We start from the raw sequence: 17665 nt of genomic DNA, 5'->3' as shown, positions 1-17665 counted from the left end.
GACACACTAAATGGTTGTTGCTCCCATCAGCGACCAAGTGGGAAAACTGCCCTCAGGAGAGGATGGTAGGGTTACCACATTAATTCCAGTTTTTATCCTGACATTGGGTGTGATAATCTGAATTGGGCAACAGCTAGGATGGGAGTATGCACAGCAGTCAATGTGAAAAATATAGGTTTTATGGTGCAGTTGTACAGTGTAATTTTTAGTAGCCTGTGTTTTAATAGATAACAAATTCAAAGCAAATATGCATATAATTACCACAGATGATGATCACACCACTGAAGCGCATTCAGACACTACTTATAAATAATGCAATAATAAACCAGTTGGCACACTGGTCGTGCTGGGTATGTGGCTTCAGAAGACCCACCAGACATGTCAGTTTATCCTTTTTCTGTCCTTTCTCCCTCAGTCCAATTTGTTTTATCCTCTCCCCCCAATCACCACTCCCCCTTTCCAACCTGGATGCTCCCACCTCATCCATTCTCTCCCCAAAGATCCCGTGCCCTCAGCCCTGCATTTCCTTGTCACTGCTCCCCATTCCAATCCATCATTCCTCTCTCTCATCCCTTCCACTATCCTGTCCAAACCCTTCCACATGCTCCAAAGCCCTTCGCTTGCCCCCTCCCATCCCATTACTTTATCCTCCCTGATCCACTTTACTCTCTGCAATTCCCTCTCTTACTTAGGAGATGAGAGGCAGGAAGGAGAGGGGATTTAATCTCCTGCCCTCCCTCCAGACTTCTGTCCCCCACTACCCTCCTATTCTGTCTCCTTTCCCATCCGTCCCTCCAGTCTCCTCCCTACCCCTAGGATTTAACCCCCAACAAGATGTTGTCTTCTGCACACCGAGCTCTGGACACCCCAGAAGCTAATAAGCAACACCACCACAGGCTCAGTATGCATACACAAAGTAAAACATACTTCTCCTGCTGGCAGGCACTAACAGCCCCACCGGTGTATCTGACCAGTTGTCAGGATGAGTTTCAGGAACAGACCAGAAACATTTTTTCCCAGCAACATAGTACTTTGCCCAGGGACTGGCGGTGTCAAACAAGGACATGTGGTCACCTGAAGTAGCATTAAATTCATTATCTATCCTTGGGCCTGCTGTGTAGGATTACTGATGCATAAGGTAACAGCTAACAAGAGCAAAGGCACACCCTTGATATTTGTGTTTTTAAAACTGCCACAAGGAAACCACCGAGCAGCTGAAATGTTGTTCTGACTTTCAGATCATTGCTGCATTGCATGGCTTATTACTGCCTGGGCTCTATGAACTTTACATAAAAACCTCCTCATCTACTTCAGGGACTGGATATAGCAGCTCGATCTGATTGAATCATGACAGCACTGCATTTGTTAATTTTGTCAGCGTTTTTCAAAGAGCTAAGTTTGTCAGGCCTGTCCTTTAATTTCCATTTATAGTTACTGTGTGTTACTCTCATTAGCATTATTCACATCTAAGATCCTGCAGAATGTTGCATGTTTTTCCATCAGCATTACAGTCTTGTGTTCACAGCTAGGTGACAGTCTCTTTAAGCAATCTAAATCCCCTATGACATGAAACTTGCCTCATTACACATGATCTAAGTCAAGATTTACCAATTAGCCTGTATATCACAGTTCCTCAATGTGTAATATGTCTAATATACACTTCTTAGAACAGCTTTCTGATGGACTTTGATAGGCAGCAGCAGTTTTAGAAGAAATAGTGAGTTTCATTTCTCAGAATCACTGGTATGTATGACTGGTAAGTTCCCTTGCCAATGTTGGGAATTTTGGCTGCTCCCACTATCGTTGATTTTTTATCCACTTTTTCCAATCGACAGAACCTGTGCTGGAGAGAACTCTGGAGGGGGTTCATATAGGAGCTATTTGTTTACAGATTTTGCCCTAGAAATCCTTCAGCACAGAAAAAAGGATTATTAAACTGACACTGCTTGAGAAACAGCATCAGCTTGGTTTGCAACCCCAGCAACAATATTCAATCACTCAATCACATACAAAACCCAAGATGCCTGTGAATTCGGAAATGCCTTGCGCGCAAAAACACTTACAGAGGCCTTTCCTCCATGGAGAAAGACTGGGAGATTGTAGAATGTAGTGTGGGGGTGAGAGGGAGGGGAATGACAGAACACTCAGGGGTAGGAACTAGGAGGACATAGAGTTGAGGGTGATTGGAACACTGAGGGATGGACATTGAGGGAAAGGACATTAAGAGTTGGAGCTTTAGGAGTCAGAAAAGCAATTGGCTGGTGAAATTGAACTGGGCCATTGATCAGGGTGTGGGTAGTAGAGACACGGTTCAGGGATCCAAATGACACTGGCAGACATCAGGAAGAAGTGAGGTGCGGGTGGTCAATGGGTGAATATACTAAGATCTACCTCAGAGAATTGGACTCCAAGGCAAAAGGCCAAGTAAAACTGGTCCCATTAAAGTAAAGCAGAAGACAGCTTCAACTCTCTCATTGAGACCTGAGTATGCTTCTTGAAGGACTTGGACATGCAAATGAATTTTACACAGGTGACATCAAGTATGTTGTGCCTGCTCTCCAAGAACCCAGAACAAATTTTGGAAATTGGTCATGTTTTATAATAAATTCTCTTGTTTTGCAACATGGGAGAATTTATTGTCCATGTTAACTTATGAGGTGAGATATCAAGGTCTGGAAAATGTCAAACTTCTCCTAGATGGAAAACCCATCCCTGCCAATAAAACCTCATCTCTGCAAATTAAAAGATCTTTCATGATCTGCCTAGCAGTATGTATTATCAGATGCTGAAAATGATTCTGTGTTGTACATTTTATGTGAAATAATGAGCACAATTTACAGCATGCCAACAAGAAATTAACATATTTAAGGATGAACCAAACATTGCTTCACTCATGTTAAGCATAGTCATGAAGTTATTTGTCTATAATGTAGCAAATGCACCATGAAACGATGAATCACGAGCAGAAGTCATTCAATCCAGAACCTTTTAAATGTACTAAACAGCTAGTTAAATTTGACAGAGCACATGTCAGCTTAGTCCAACTGTTTAATGAACAATTCATGTTTGCAAAGAAGCTGCAAGAGATAAAGGAAATGTAACTTTGACAAAATGATACTGGAAGATTATCTGTAAGGAAGAAAATAGAATGAGACTGGTAGCCATCCTTTTTAAATTGTCCCCTAAATATCTGGAGCAACAGGCACTGAGGAAAATGCAGAAGCTGCAAGGTTTGCTAGTTTGTGGAAAGAAGTTAGCAAATCTTAAAAACCATGCTGAATTAAGCCAATACTATAAATAATAGTATGCAGATCAAGCCTCTGTTGTAAGTGGCCACACAGGAAAATTTTCATTCTGTCCTCCTCTATGCAAAGTAGTATAAGGACTTTAACTAAGCTAAACCTGCCTTAGGCAATGAATGATCGGAATAAATTTGAAAGAAGAACAATTTGCATTTATATAGTACGCTTCCCGACCTCAATTCAAGCACAGCAGATAATTACCTTTGAAATGTTGTCACCTTTATAATATAGAAAATGAGATAGCCAATGTGTGCACAGTAAGCTCCTGCAAACAACAATATGATAATGAGCAGAAAATCCATTTCAGTGACGTTGATTAAGGGTTGAACACGGATCAGGACCCCAAGATAACTTTCTCGTCTCCACAATGGCTCCAAGGGGTATTTTAAGTCTATCTGATTCAGATTCTTCAGTACAGAAAAAGATGCAACAAGGAAATGTTTATGCCAACCTGAACGCCAGAATAAGTTGAAAAGGAAGCTCATTCTATGACTGTTTACTTGTTAACCTGGTGGAACAATTCATTTGGAACAAAAGGTGCAGAAGTAGCACGGCACAGTAGTGTACAAGAAGAAGACGGCACGGTAGCGTAGCGGTTAGCGTGATGCTATTACAGCGCCAGTGATCGGGGTTCGATTCCCAACACTGTCTGTAAGGAGTTTGTATGTTCTCCCATGTCTGCATGGGTTTCCTCCGGGTGCTCCAGTTTCCTCCCACATTCCAAAGACGTACAGGTAGGTTAATATGGGTTTAAAATGGGTGGCGCGGACTCGTTGGGCCGGAAGGGCCTGTTACCATGCTGTAAATAAAATTTAAATTTAAATTTAATTTTAAAAGTTGAGCAGGTGCACACACCATCAATGCTGATTGTACTTACAATATATTGAATTGATTCTGTTCCTGACAGAACAAGGTGATCTTTAACTACTGGAGCAGATCCACTTGGTTAAAGGATGAAATGTATAAACTAAATGACACTATTTCAGAAATAATTGAAACAACTGACAGGAACGGAAAGGGGTTGTCACCATCTCTGATACAAGCCACCGTCAATCCATGTGCCTGCACAGCCAATGTTGACCAGGTCACAGGGGATAACTCCCCAGCTCATCTTAAAACAGTGCAAAGGGATCTTTTCAGATCACCTGAGAGAAGAGCTGGAACCTCTATTTAGCATTTTATCTGAAAGAGGTCACCTCAATTTAGAGGAACGGAGTTGACAACATAATATTGCTCTGTTTCTATTGAGAAATTTTAGTCCAGTTTTTTTTTCTGTTTTGTTTTAATTGTTTTTTCTTTAGCTTAGTTTGGTTTGATATATTGTTTATAATTTTTCTTATTGTTTTGGGGATTTTTTTTCTTTCTTTTATATTTTATAATAAATCTTTTTCTTTTATATTATATTCATTCACTAACAGATTGTTGGATCTACAGACTTTTTTATACTTTATTGTTCTTTATGATTATCCATGTCATGATTGTTCTCCTGATCTCTTTGTATTACATGTATAAACATTGATATATTAATCTGTATTAATTTGAAATCTAATAAAAAGATTGAAAAAGAAAGAAAGAGGTCACCTCTTTAGTAATAAAACACTCTCTTGATGTCAGGCTAGATCCTAATACTGAAGTCTCAAAGCAGAGCTTGCAAGCTTAGACTTTTGTTTTAAGAGGTAAGAGTTGAAGGTAAGCCAGTGCAGGCCAGCAGGGCATACCAATGAGAACGTGGTCCATACCATGTCTGCAATGCAATTGTACCAGTAAGAAGTTCATATCATAGTCCCAGTAAGAAATTGAAGTAGCCTTCACATTGGTTTCAGGTTGATGACCTTTCATCAAAATGGTGATGAAAGGCAAATGACCCAAAAAGTTTCTCTCCTCACAGATGCTGCCTGACCCATTAAGAATCTCCAGCATACTCTGTTTAAATTTCAAATTCCCAGCATCGACAAAGTTTGATTTTTGACTCAAATGGACCTGTTTCTTAGAGATATTCAACCGGAAAAGCAGAGAACAAAGAATATGACAAGCCAATAACAAAGACTGTGAAAATGAGAGAAGTGGCATTATTTCCAAAACCCAAATCAGTAATCCCTGATGAAGAAGATTTATTGCAAATACCTCAGCTGCTTTAAGATATTTTTTATGCTGTCTTTACAGATAATGGAATTTCCTGGCCTGAGTGCAAAGCAGCCTTCCATTATAAATGGTGGACTATTCCTTAGTGTTGACTGACATATTATGGGCTCATTTAAACACTACAATTAACTTTTTACACTAAATATAAAATGACTGTCTACACATGTAATGTGCTCAAAAAGCAGATAGCCTCATTTTTTAGCCAGGAAGTGACAGGTACCTGACGTGATTTGGAAATGGGCCATTAACTGCAGAAGAAAGTGATGAGACAATTCACATTACTACCAATGTATCTGTTGAAAAGCTATCATCAAAGAGTCATAGAATATTAGGGTCACAGAATCATTACAGAGCAAAAGTAGGTTATTTGGCCCAGCGAGCCCTTGCCAGCTTCCTGTGAGAGTTAATTCTATTCCTCATTTCTTTCCTTATAACCCTGCAAATTTCAATAAAGTTTCTCTGCTATTGTACTCTAGGCCTTACTGATAAAGCCAAGGATCCAATTTGTGTTACTACTGTTTCTCAATGTTCTCTATCCAGCTTTCCATTCTTTAGAATCATCCACTCCTTACAAAATGCATCACTTCACACTTCTCTGCATTAAATCTGCCATCCGTCTGACTGTTTCACCACCTTCTCTACACTTTCTTTAAACCTGTCACTATCCTCGTTGCTTACTACATTCCCAAGCCTGTGTTATTTGCAATTTTTGAAACAACATTATTCACAACAAAATCCAAATCATTAATATTTATCGTTAAAAGCTGTAGTCCTAATTCTGAGCTCAAGAGCACATCACTGAAATAGTTTCCTCCAGTCTAATAAACAACCACCCAACCCCACTCCAGCCACTAATCAAATTTTGAGTCCTTGCTGCCGTTGCCCCCTTTATTGCACTTTTACTGACAATCCCATCATGAGGTGCTTCATCAAGTACCTTTGGAAGTCAATATACACCACATCAATTGCAATGCCCTTGTTCTTTCTCAAACTTCATGAAAAAAAGGTTCATTCAATGTGCTCTTAATACACCTGTGCTGACTTTCCTTTAGTAATCCACAATTATCCCAATGGACGATGATTTTATCCAAGACTAATCTTTCCAGCAGTTTTCCCACCATAGTTTTTAGCTGCTGGATTTGTCCTTCTATCCCTTTTTGAAGAAGGTTGTGACATTTACAATTTCCTGTCCTCTGGCACTACTGCTGATCCAGTGGAAGGTTATGGTCAATACATTCCTGTTGGTCCTACCTAACCCATCTCTCCTCTTACTATCAGTTCCTATTTGTGTGCCAATCAAATATTATTCCTCGTCCTTTACTACAGCCAACCTAAATCTAAAGTTAATATGAGCACTGCTCCCTAGATGCTCGTTCATTTTCTCACTTGACCAATTAATTCCTCAGAATAAGATCCAGCAACACTTCCTTCCTTACTGGGTCAGAAACATGGACATTAGGAAAGGTTTTGTGAACATACTTCAGATGTTCGTCACCCTTTAATCTAACTTCTGTTAATGTGGCTTGAATGATTGTCCCATATATTGATGATGTCGTCACATCCATTAACTACATGGGAAGGTGTTCTGTTACTAGAACAGCCTGACCCAGTTTCATAATGGGAAGGATTTCCACCAGAAGTCGACACCAAAAACCAAAATAAGTAACTTACAGCACACTACACACACACCAGTTTCCAGGCACATATTCCCATATGGCTCAATTACTTCGTTTAGAAATTTGTTTAGTGAACTTCAAAAAATAGTATTGTGCAGATGAAAATTGAGTTAACCAAGGGCTAACATTTCGAGGTGCCATAGAGCTTGTAAGGAAATTCACTTTCTCTTTTTTGCTGGGATTTTCGTCTTCCGTAGCACTCCTTTCCGGTATAAAGCTGCACCAAGTGTCGTCGGCAATAGCGCAACAAGCACCATTCACCTACAGTGAGATTTTCAGCTTCACTGGTCTAAGAAAAAAGCAGTTTTCATTTCCTCCCAGAACAAGTATCTGTTACTAGCCCCATTTCACATGAAATCATGCTACTTCGTTCTTTATCCTCAGTGAGATCTGTGACTTCAGATGCAACTTAACCTACGTCATGAATGTTTTATGTTTGGAGCTCCAGATCACAGTCATTCTCAAACTCCCTGCCCCAGCTCATTCCAGACTGCTGCTGCTGATCTCCGCCACATCTCACTGCTGCATTAGGGAGGTCACCAAAACTCAATGCTGAAGCAAAAGAGATCTCACCTACTTTTCCTTCAGCCCACGCAGTAGGTAGAGCTGGCATGTACTTCTCAAAAGTACAGGCATCCAGAGATTCCAATTATCTTTTACAGAGACCTCCCTGCAACCTGCTAGAGTTTCTGGCTATAACCCTCAAGGGTCTCTATGGCCCATGTCCCCAAAGAACATGTCCCCTGCAGTCCCTGTCCTTCACCAATCTGTCCAGTTACCTCCACTCCTCTTGGAGCATGCTTCCTCCCTCCATCCATCAATTCCAGTAGCCATTCATTCATAGCAAGACTTCCCAATGGTGAAAGAGTGCTATTGGTACTATAGGATGTCTCTTTAACGGTTGCCTACAAAGATTACATCTACTGAGTAAAATGATACAAAGTTGGGTGGCAGTGTGAGCTATGAGGAGGATACAGAGAGGTTTTAGGGGGATGTAGACAGGACTGATGGAATCTATAAGGTCACCCATCTTAGTGGAAGAACACAGAAAATTTTTTAAAAGTCATTCATGTTCAAGGGGACTGGGGTGTCCTTGTACATGAATCACTGAAAGTTAATATGTAGTCTCAGGAAGCAATTAGGAAGGCAAATGGTATGTTGGCCTTTATTGAAAGAGGATTTGAGTACAAGGGTAGAGATGTTTTCTTCAATTATATCCAGCCCTAGTAAGGCCACATCTAGAATATTGTGTACAGGCCTGGTCTCCACTTCTAAGGAAGAATACACTTGCAAATGGGTTGGGGTGTCAGGGTGATTCACCAGACTGATTCCTGGGATAGTGCGCTTGTCATATGAGGAGAGATTAAGCAAACTAAGCTGGCTCTTGCTGGAATTTAGAACGAAATGTGCAACATTCTTACAGACTTGACAGAATAGACAGAGAATTGTTGTTTCCCCTTACTGGGATGTCTGAAACTAGGAATCACACTTCAAAAAGAGGGTTTGGCTACACAGGACAGAGATGAGAAGAAATTTCTTCCCCAGATGGTGGTGAATCTTTGAAATTATCTTTGAAGGGCTGTCAATGGATAGCACAGCCAATGGATCCCCTATGATGGATACATTTAAGACAAGGGTCAATAGATGTTTAGATAGCCAGGGTTAGTGCAGGAAAGTGGTGCCAACCGGAGGAGAAGGAGCAAGGAGCCAAATGCCGCTTCTATTTCTTTTGTTCTCATTTTCTTAAAGTGGTGACAGCTATATGAAGCAATAACACATCACAGGGGAATACAGTGCTGGGGCTGACAATGTCAGTTTCAGTGTGGAGTTACACAAGCAAACCCAATAACACGGTTCTGTGAACATTGAAGTTCAAGTTTTAGCTTCTTATTCGCTCTCACCATCAGCATTAGGGTGTCAGACAAGGTTGTGTTAAGGCTACAGTGAAAGTGTAGTGCAACATCCAGGCCATGCGCTGTAAGACTACACTTCACCTTCTCATTCCCTTCCTCAAATCCTACCTAATACTGTTGTATTACTTGACTATCTCTTCCTCTATCTCTCTCTCTGTCCAAAATCCCCACCCTGCTTCCAAATCCATTTTGCGCTTTTTTGCTCCACTCTAATAATACAAAGTTAAGATGAATACATCCCAATGGATCAGTGAAGCTGACACTGACAGTTCTTTAGGATCTAAGTGAATAAATGAGATGAACACAGCACAAATTTTCTTGAAATCACTGAATATTGGAGAGGTGCTCAAGAAAGAAAGGTACAGTACATACTCATATTTAATAAAGGTGACCCAGGAAACTACAGACCAGTGAAGTTAACGTCTGTAGTGGGTAAAATTATTGTAACTTTTTTCAAAGCTAAAAGCATGGAGCATTGAGAAGAAAGTAAGTTTTGTGTTCTATGACCTCAGGAAGTCCCAATGTTTTTTACAGCCAAAGTTATAAGTTTATCATTGTTGTCAAGCAGACAACACCAAAGCTCCCAAAAGCAGTAATATGAATAATGGTCAGATAATCAATCTTAGTGATGTTGGTTGAGGCGTAAATATTGTTCAGCACATGCCAGCCTGTCTTTGAAATAGTGGCCTATGATCTTTTACATCCTACTGAGAAAGCAGGCTCAAAGTCTCATTCAAAAGATAATACCGCCCAAATGTGTGGCAACCCCTCAGCAGTGCATTGGAGTGCACTCGGAAATTTTTGTGTCAAAACTCTGGAAAATAAATACCTAAGAAGTAGGAGCAGGAGTAACAAACAAAGTGTTGGAGGAACTCAGCAAGTCAGGCAGCATCTATGAAGTGAAGTGGACGGTTGACGTTTCAGATCGAGACCCTTCATCCTGACTGGTGTGACCCAAAACACCGACTGTCCATTTCCCTCCACAGATGCTGCCTGGCCTGCTGAGTTCCTCCAACATTTTGGAGCCACAAGAGACTGCAGATGCTGGAATTTGGAGCAACACATGAGATGCTGGAGGAACACAGCAGATCAGGCAGCATCTATGGAGGGAATTGACAGTTGATGTTTCAGGTTCAAGTCCTCTGGAGCAGAGAATTCCAAAGCTTCAATGCACTTCATCTAGAGTGGTACTTAAACTCATAAACTTCTGACTAAGAGAAAGCATGCTGACAGCTGAGAGGCAGCAGTCACCAAATCATAAACTGCAGCCAGATATGGATTCATGAAAGAATGATCTTACCAGTTTAATTAACTGATATTGTTTGAGATCGTGCAAACAAGGTTGATAAGGGTAAGGCAGTGAGTTTGGTGAACTTGGACACTGTCCTTTGGGTAAAGTCAGAGCTAAAAATGAAGAAACTTCACCGAGCATGCCCACTTCTATTAGCAATACGAGAAAAATGTCAACTCTTTACGTAAAATTGTTGATCCTTGAAAACCCATGAAGTGAACACACTTTCTGCAGAACAGCGAGCCAGACTCATGGTAATCCTCATTTCCCCCATCGCCAATTCAGAAGGAGACATTAAACTCTGCAAGGAAACTTTAATCAATTCAAAGACCCTGATACTCTAAACCCCAGTATAGACATGCATTAGCATCTCCACCACTCTCCCCTTGGAATAAGGTGTTCCAAAACTCTGATTGTAAAGAACAGTTAGGACAGTCAATGTAAGGGAAAGAAAGGAGTAACATAGACCTGGACATGAAAAATAGTGCAGACCACTCCAGCTCTTGTAAAAGTAAAGCAGAGTTTAGTTGGTAAGGGATATGTGACACAGGCTTTCTGTTCCATGAAAATAAGATCATTCCAGATCCTTGACTTAAAATCGATACTCCATTTTATGGCATTGCACAGAAGGAAGAATCTGTTCTCAGCATACCAACAAGAAGAACAAGGGTATGAAAGGAAAATATTGTGAACATTGGAACTATGAACAATATATTTATACAGGAACATTAACAGGCTTTTACTATTAGACAAAGGGAGCTAGTAATCAATAACAATAAGACTGTTATCATCTTGAGATAAGTTACCAATGAAACTTCAGCAAGTGACATGTAGGATGAAGTAACCCCACAAAACTTCGAATCAGTCATGAACAACCACATATATTGGCATAAAGGAACATGAAGGAAATGTGGTTATAATGGTCATAATGATCAAATATCAGCTAACTTTTTCATAGAATGATACTGGATTAATGGGAAGCCTGGCCAGCAATCCCAAATCCCATAAAAATTTAAATTGGAATTGAAAATGTCATATTTCTAGTGATCATCCATTTGCCCAACCGAGCACTTGAAGCCTCCAGTGGTTAAATAAAGATATCTCTGAGAGCTGGTGTGACTGTCAAAGAAGAGACAGACCTCCAAACCACAATCAAACACCCAATGTAGGAGGTGTGAAAGGAATAAATAATTCTGACTGCACAAAGATAAAATGACCTCTATGAATTGCTGCTCCAATCGGTTTTGATTCCCTTATCAGCAAAGCAAGCAGCTAGTCTGCTTTCTTTTGTTCGTGTTTTTTTGAACTTTTATATACTGGCCAAGGCCACTTGCACAGTGAGCACCCCAGTGTTTTGCAGGCTGGTTCTTCCTCTGTGCTCATTGCATCTCATACCTTGTTCTCCTTGTCTTTCAATCAATTATTTTTAGTTTTATTTGTTATTTGCCTCAGTCAAGATTTCTTTTCTGATAAAACTTTTTTCCTATTGAATGGCCCAGCTATTTATTCCTGAATTACATTATTAAACCAAAAAATAACTTCACACAAGATGGGGTTTGGGGATTGGTGGAAATAACCCTTATTCTGCAATTGCCATAGAAACTGATCTTTTATCTTTCTTACATTTCTGCAGTGGATACCTTTTATCTCTCAGAGTTAGGTATCTGTTGTTATTTGGTCTACACCATGAATTAGATAATATATCCAATGCAATGGCTTTGAAGGCAGGTCTCCAGAGACTGTGCAACATTTCCTGTAGGTTAGAGCAACTAGTGCAATCTAATTATGTGAACGTAAATACAGAAGGTGTTGCATTGCACTCTTTATGAGCCTCTAATCTAACATAAACTAAAATAAAGCTGCCATACAAGATTCCACACAGTGTGGTTCGACCATTCAATTGCATTCATTTTGTGGCTTTAACATCAGAATTTCATTCCCACCAGAGCTACATTTAACCTCGCAATTGGTCTGAGGGCATCCTTCAACCATAACCCCAGGGCTCTATCCCTCTTGTGACCTTGCACTTTATTGCACTGCACTTTCTCTGTAGCTGTGACACTTTACTCTGTACTGTTATTGTTTTTACCTGTACTACATCAATTCACTCTGTACTAACCCAATGTAACTGCACTGTGTAATGAATTGACCTGTACGATCGGTACGCAAGACAAGTTTTTCACTGTACCTCAGTACAAGTGACAATAATAAACCAATACCAATACCAACAGTAAAGCTCTTCAACAGATGGATAGAAAGAAATCAGTACCAGTCTGAAACCTATATGAAGAATGGGTTTTGTACCATTAATATCAACAATTCCTTTCCTCCCTCAGATGATGCTCGACCCACTGGGTTCCTCCAGCAGATTGTTTGTTGCTCCATATTCCAGTATCTGCAGTCTCTTGTGTTTCCATGAGGAGCACCACTTCATGTTGTAATGCTATGGACATAATTAATGCATGTATGACAAATTCTCACTCCCAATAGGTAAACTGGGCAAAACGAAAAGTGCTTCGGGAAAATTTGTGTCCATTACAGATTGAGGTCAGGCCCAAATGCAATGCATAATGAGTATATTCTACATAAACTCTTTTCATCATGTTCACTATATAATAATACATCCTTGCTTCCAGATTGAAAAGCCGGAGTCTCTCTACTCCTCAAAGTCAACGTCAAAGTTTAGTGTCAAATGCACAAGTACATGTATGCAAGGAAGAACTTACTTGCAGCAGCAACACATTCAGACGCTTGACATTAGCGACTGGATTGGTGACATTTCTCTACATCCCTTTCAACAATTAAATGTCTATCACTGGCCAGAACTGGTGTGTTCTGACCAGATCAATGTACAGTTTAATCACAACTTTTTCCAATTTTACAGTTCTCTTCTAGTCACCAAGTTTAATGCTTCATCAGCTCTGTTGATTGCTGCACTCCATTGATTTGACACCTTGTGATTTGATTCTGCCAGAACTCCAATTAATTTCGTCCCAACCTGTTTCAAGATCACACATGTAATTTGTATGATGCAAATTTATTTTCTCTGTGCATAGTGCTTTATATATAAATCTCATCTGCTAACTTCAGACCATTAAAATATTTTATTTAATCGGAAACTTCCAACTTGCTTCCTTTGATTCCATTACTTTCTAGATCAGCAGCATCTGCACATTGAACAAATTTCATTGAGTTTCTGAATGAAAATCATTAAAGTTAATTAAAAGCAGTAGCAGCCACGACACTGAATCTTGGAAGGCCCATTCAGCATTACATCCCCCCCCACCTCACCCACCTACCTTCCCCCTCCTATCCCCTATAGGCACCTATAGGGGATAGGCACCTATCCCCTGCCTGCGTATACACCTCCCCCTCCCCCCACCTTCTTATTCTGGCTTCTGCCCTCTTCCTTTCCAGTCCTGATGAAGGGTCTCAGCCCGAAACATCGACTGTTTATTTCCCTCCATAGACGCTGCCTAACCTGCTGAGTTCCTTCAGCATTTTTTCTGTATTGCTCCAGATTCCAGCATCTGCAGAATTTCTTGTGTTCCATTCAGTATTTCCCACACTTGACACGGTTCCTTTTCTCAACCACTACTCAGAGTCTTTGAATATGCAGACCATATGATATAGGAGCAGAATTAGGCCATTCAGCCCATCGGGTTTAACCAACTTCTAATACATGCCCTGATGTCAGCCTGAGATACCACAGATTTAAGTTCAACAAATAGTTTTCTGTGTTGAACTTTTGAATGTTGTCAAAGGGGAGGGTCATAGGGTGCAACATGAATCACAAGGAAATTTACTTATTTTTAATATCTGAGAGGTGACTTTCATTTTGATTACTGATTATCTGCTTTCCTCAAGCTGCTGAAGCATATAGTACACTCCAGTGTGGAAAGGTTCAGGTTCAAACCATTAACCCTAAACAATTATGTTTCTGTTGCTAAGCAAATGGAGCCCACTTACCATAGACTTTTTTTTGCCTAAAATTGATCCAATTAAAGGGCTTGGCAACAAATGCAAAGAGGCTGTCATCTCACATCTGATCATAATTCAGGAAAGTCCTCAAGTAAACTTGATAAATGTGTTACAACTAAGGCACAGATATTATCCTTTATCCCAGTTTTCAGATTTGAAGTGCAAATGAGGAAAGCATTTACTTGTTAGCAAGCACTTTTTAAATACCAGCAAGCATATTTATTCATGTTTTAAGTCTGGCGGATGTTTTCCAGCCTTAAGGACTTATGAATGATCCAACCCTGATTTTATTGGTTCCTCATGAACTTGAAAGTGTTCATTTCTAGCAATGACAGTCTTCGCTGGCCAAACTTGGTTGCCCCTGAGAATGAGGTGGTGATGGGCTATTTCTGCAAACCACAGCCACTTTCAGTTAGAGAGTTTCAGTGACACAGTGACACCATTTAGACTTGCAGGACCAAAAAGCACGATAGGGGAGATGGGTGCATGTCAGGGAGAACAATGACGATGGGAACAAGCGAAATGGAACGATACTAACAGAAGTATCATAGCTTACACTGTGATCTGGTCTTCATTTTTTTTGTTCCAATTGCATTCTTTTATGTATAATTTATGTTTAATTTTTGTTTTTCTTGTGAATGCTCTAATGTTATGTGCCTGCAAGTAAGTTTTTCATTGCACTTGTGCATCTGTGTACTTGTACATATGGCAATAAACTCAACATTGACTTTGACTTCAAAGTGCCAAAATTTAGATCTGAAACAACTTAGTGCAATAAAATAGATTTCACAATGCATTAAAGATGGTGTATGAATACACAATAATTTATATAATTCATACTGATGTACAGTGACAGTTCTTTTTTTAAAAACACCATTTACAAATTCTGATTGTATGAGCTGTCTGTAAATGAGTGGAGTTTACACCTTCTCCCTATGACTCTTATGGGTTCCTCTCTGGTTTATTGTTGCCTCTCACAGCCCAATGATATGCTGGCTGATAGGTTAATTGGATATTGTAAGTTACCCCTGGTGCAGGGTAGGTGACAGGAGAATCAGCGGTGAGGGAAGTTAATGGGCAAGTGAGAGAGAAAAAGTTAGAGGGAAATAATTGGAGAGCAGCATTGATGAGATTGCAAGTTACGAATGCCTGACTGATGTACAACCCATACACAGGAGCAAGCGTTTGGGAGATCAGCGGGATGGATTTGCCGGCTGCCGTGGTGTCGCAGGCATCTTCAGAAGGGTGGGAGTAGAACAAAACATTTCCATGAGCCTTCTCACCCCCCCACCCCTACCCTTTCCCCTACCCCCGCCCCAACTCGAGTCGCATCCGTCGGGGGCTGAGCAGAGCTGGGAGCACTGAGCAGGCTCACTCATTGAGTCAGTGAGGTCTGATGGCGGCCATGTTTCCCACGCCTGCTCGCTCTCCCGTCAGCTGGTCTGTGATCCCCTCCCACACACCATTGTTCATTTTCGACTTAAGAACAGTTCGGGTTGCAAGCAGCTCTCAGGATCGGAATTCTATCGTAACCTGGGGACTGCCTGTATTCTGAAGGCCTGCATACGCATAATGGGCCAAATGGTCTCCTCCTCTGTCATGAGGAAATATGAATCTAGAGCCTGCAGATGCCGCATTTATTCTGTTATCCACCTCAGAACCTACAAAACTGAGGAGGAAGCAAAGCATCCTTTGTCCTCTGGAACAGTCTAAGAAGGAGAAGAAGGTCAATGAGAGGAACAAAAGATCATATAATTTGGATGTACTCAGGATCATCCAGGAAGCTGAGAGCTTTATAGATGAGACTTTTACTGAGGTGGTCACGCCCAAGGTACAGGGTAGGTGACAGGAGAATCAGCGGTGAGGTGACCACCAGGAAAAGTAAGGGGAGTAAGCAGTCAGTGCAGGGTTCCCCTGTTCCCTTGTGGCCATTCCCCTCACTAACAGGTATACTTCTTTGGATACTGTGGAGGGGGATATTCTTTCAGGGGCTAGCAGCAGTAGTCATGTCTCTGGCACTGTGACTAGCTCTGAGGCTCAGAGGGAAAGGGGGCAGTCGGACAGGGCGACAGTGATAGGAGACTCGATAGGGGGACAGACAGGAGATTCTGTGGCCGAAGAAGAGACACCAGGATGGCGTGTTGCCTCCCGGATGCCAGGATTAATCATGTCTCTGAGTGGCTGCAGAAAATCCTCAAGGGGGAGGGCGAACAGCCAGAGGTCATTGTACATGTTGGTAGAACAGTTCAGGATGCAAGCTGTGCTCAGGAACGGAATTCTATCATAACCTGAGTAGAACAAGGGATGACAGAAGTCAGGAAGGCAAAGAGAGGGTATAAGGTGGATCTGGCAGGTGGGGTTGAGGAAAATCCCAAGAGGTTCTATAGCTATATTAAAAGGGTGGCTAGGGAGTGTAGGTCCCCTTAGAGATCAGCAGGGCTGCCTATGTCTCAAGCCTGAGAAGATGGGTGGATTTATAACAAATATTTCTCCTCAGTGTTTACTGAGGAGAAAATCATGGTTGCTCAAGAGATAAGGGAAACAAGTGGCGATGTTTTGGAGAACATTCATATTACCAGGGAGGAAGTATTTGCAGCCTTACAGCACATTAAGGTGGACAAATCCCCAGGACCTGACCGAGTGCATCCTCAGACTTTGTGAGAGGCTAGAGAAGAAATTGGGGAGGCCTTTGTGGAGCTATTTGCTGCATCGTTAGCCACTGATGAAGTTCCCGAAGACTGGAAGGGGACTAATGTTGTTCCGTTGTTTAAGAAGGGTATCAAGGACAAGCCAGGGAACTACAGGCCGGTCAGCTTGACAGAAGTAGTGGGGAAGTTACTGGAGAGGATTCTGAGGGACAGGATCTATCAACATTTGGATAGACAGAATCTGATTAGGAGGAGACAGCATGGCTTTGTGCTTGGGAAGTTGTGCTTAACCAACCTTTTAGAGTTTTTTGAAGAGGTAACCAAAAAGGTAATGAGGGTAGGGCAGTGGATGTTGTCTATTTGGACTTTAGCAAGGCCTTCAACAAGGTCCCACATGGTAGGCTGGTCTGCAAGATTAGGTCCTATGGAATTCAGGGAGAGCTGGTTCGGTGGATTCAAAATTGGCTCGGAGGTAGGAAGCAGAGGGTGATGTTTGAAGGTTGTTTCTCGGAATGGAGGGCAGTGACTAGTGGTGTGCCACAGAGGTCGGTGTTGGGACCTTTTTTATTCATTATTTATATAAATGATTTGGATGCAAATGCACAAGGCTTGATTAGTAAGTTTGCAGATGACATGAAATTAGATGTTGTTGATAGTGAAGAAGGTTATTGTAGATTACAGGAGGATTTTGATCAGTAAGGGAAGTGGGCCA

Source organism: Pristis pectinata, chromosome 17 (assembly GCF_009764475.1).
Source record: "Pristis pectinata isolate sPriPec2 chromosome 17, sPriPec2.1.pri, whole genome shotgun sequence".
In the NCBI taxonomy this organism is placed as follows: domain Eukaryota; kingdom Metazoa; phylum Chordata; class Chondrichthyes; order Rhinopristiformes; family Pristidae; genus Pristis; species Pristis pectinata.
This window is presented reverse-complemented; position numbering follows the sequence as displayed.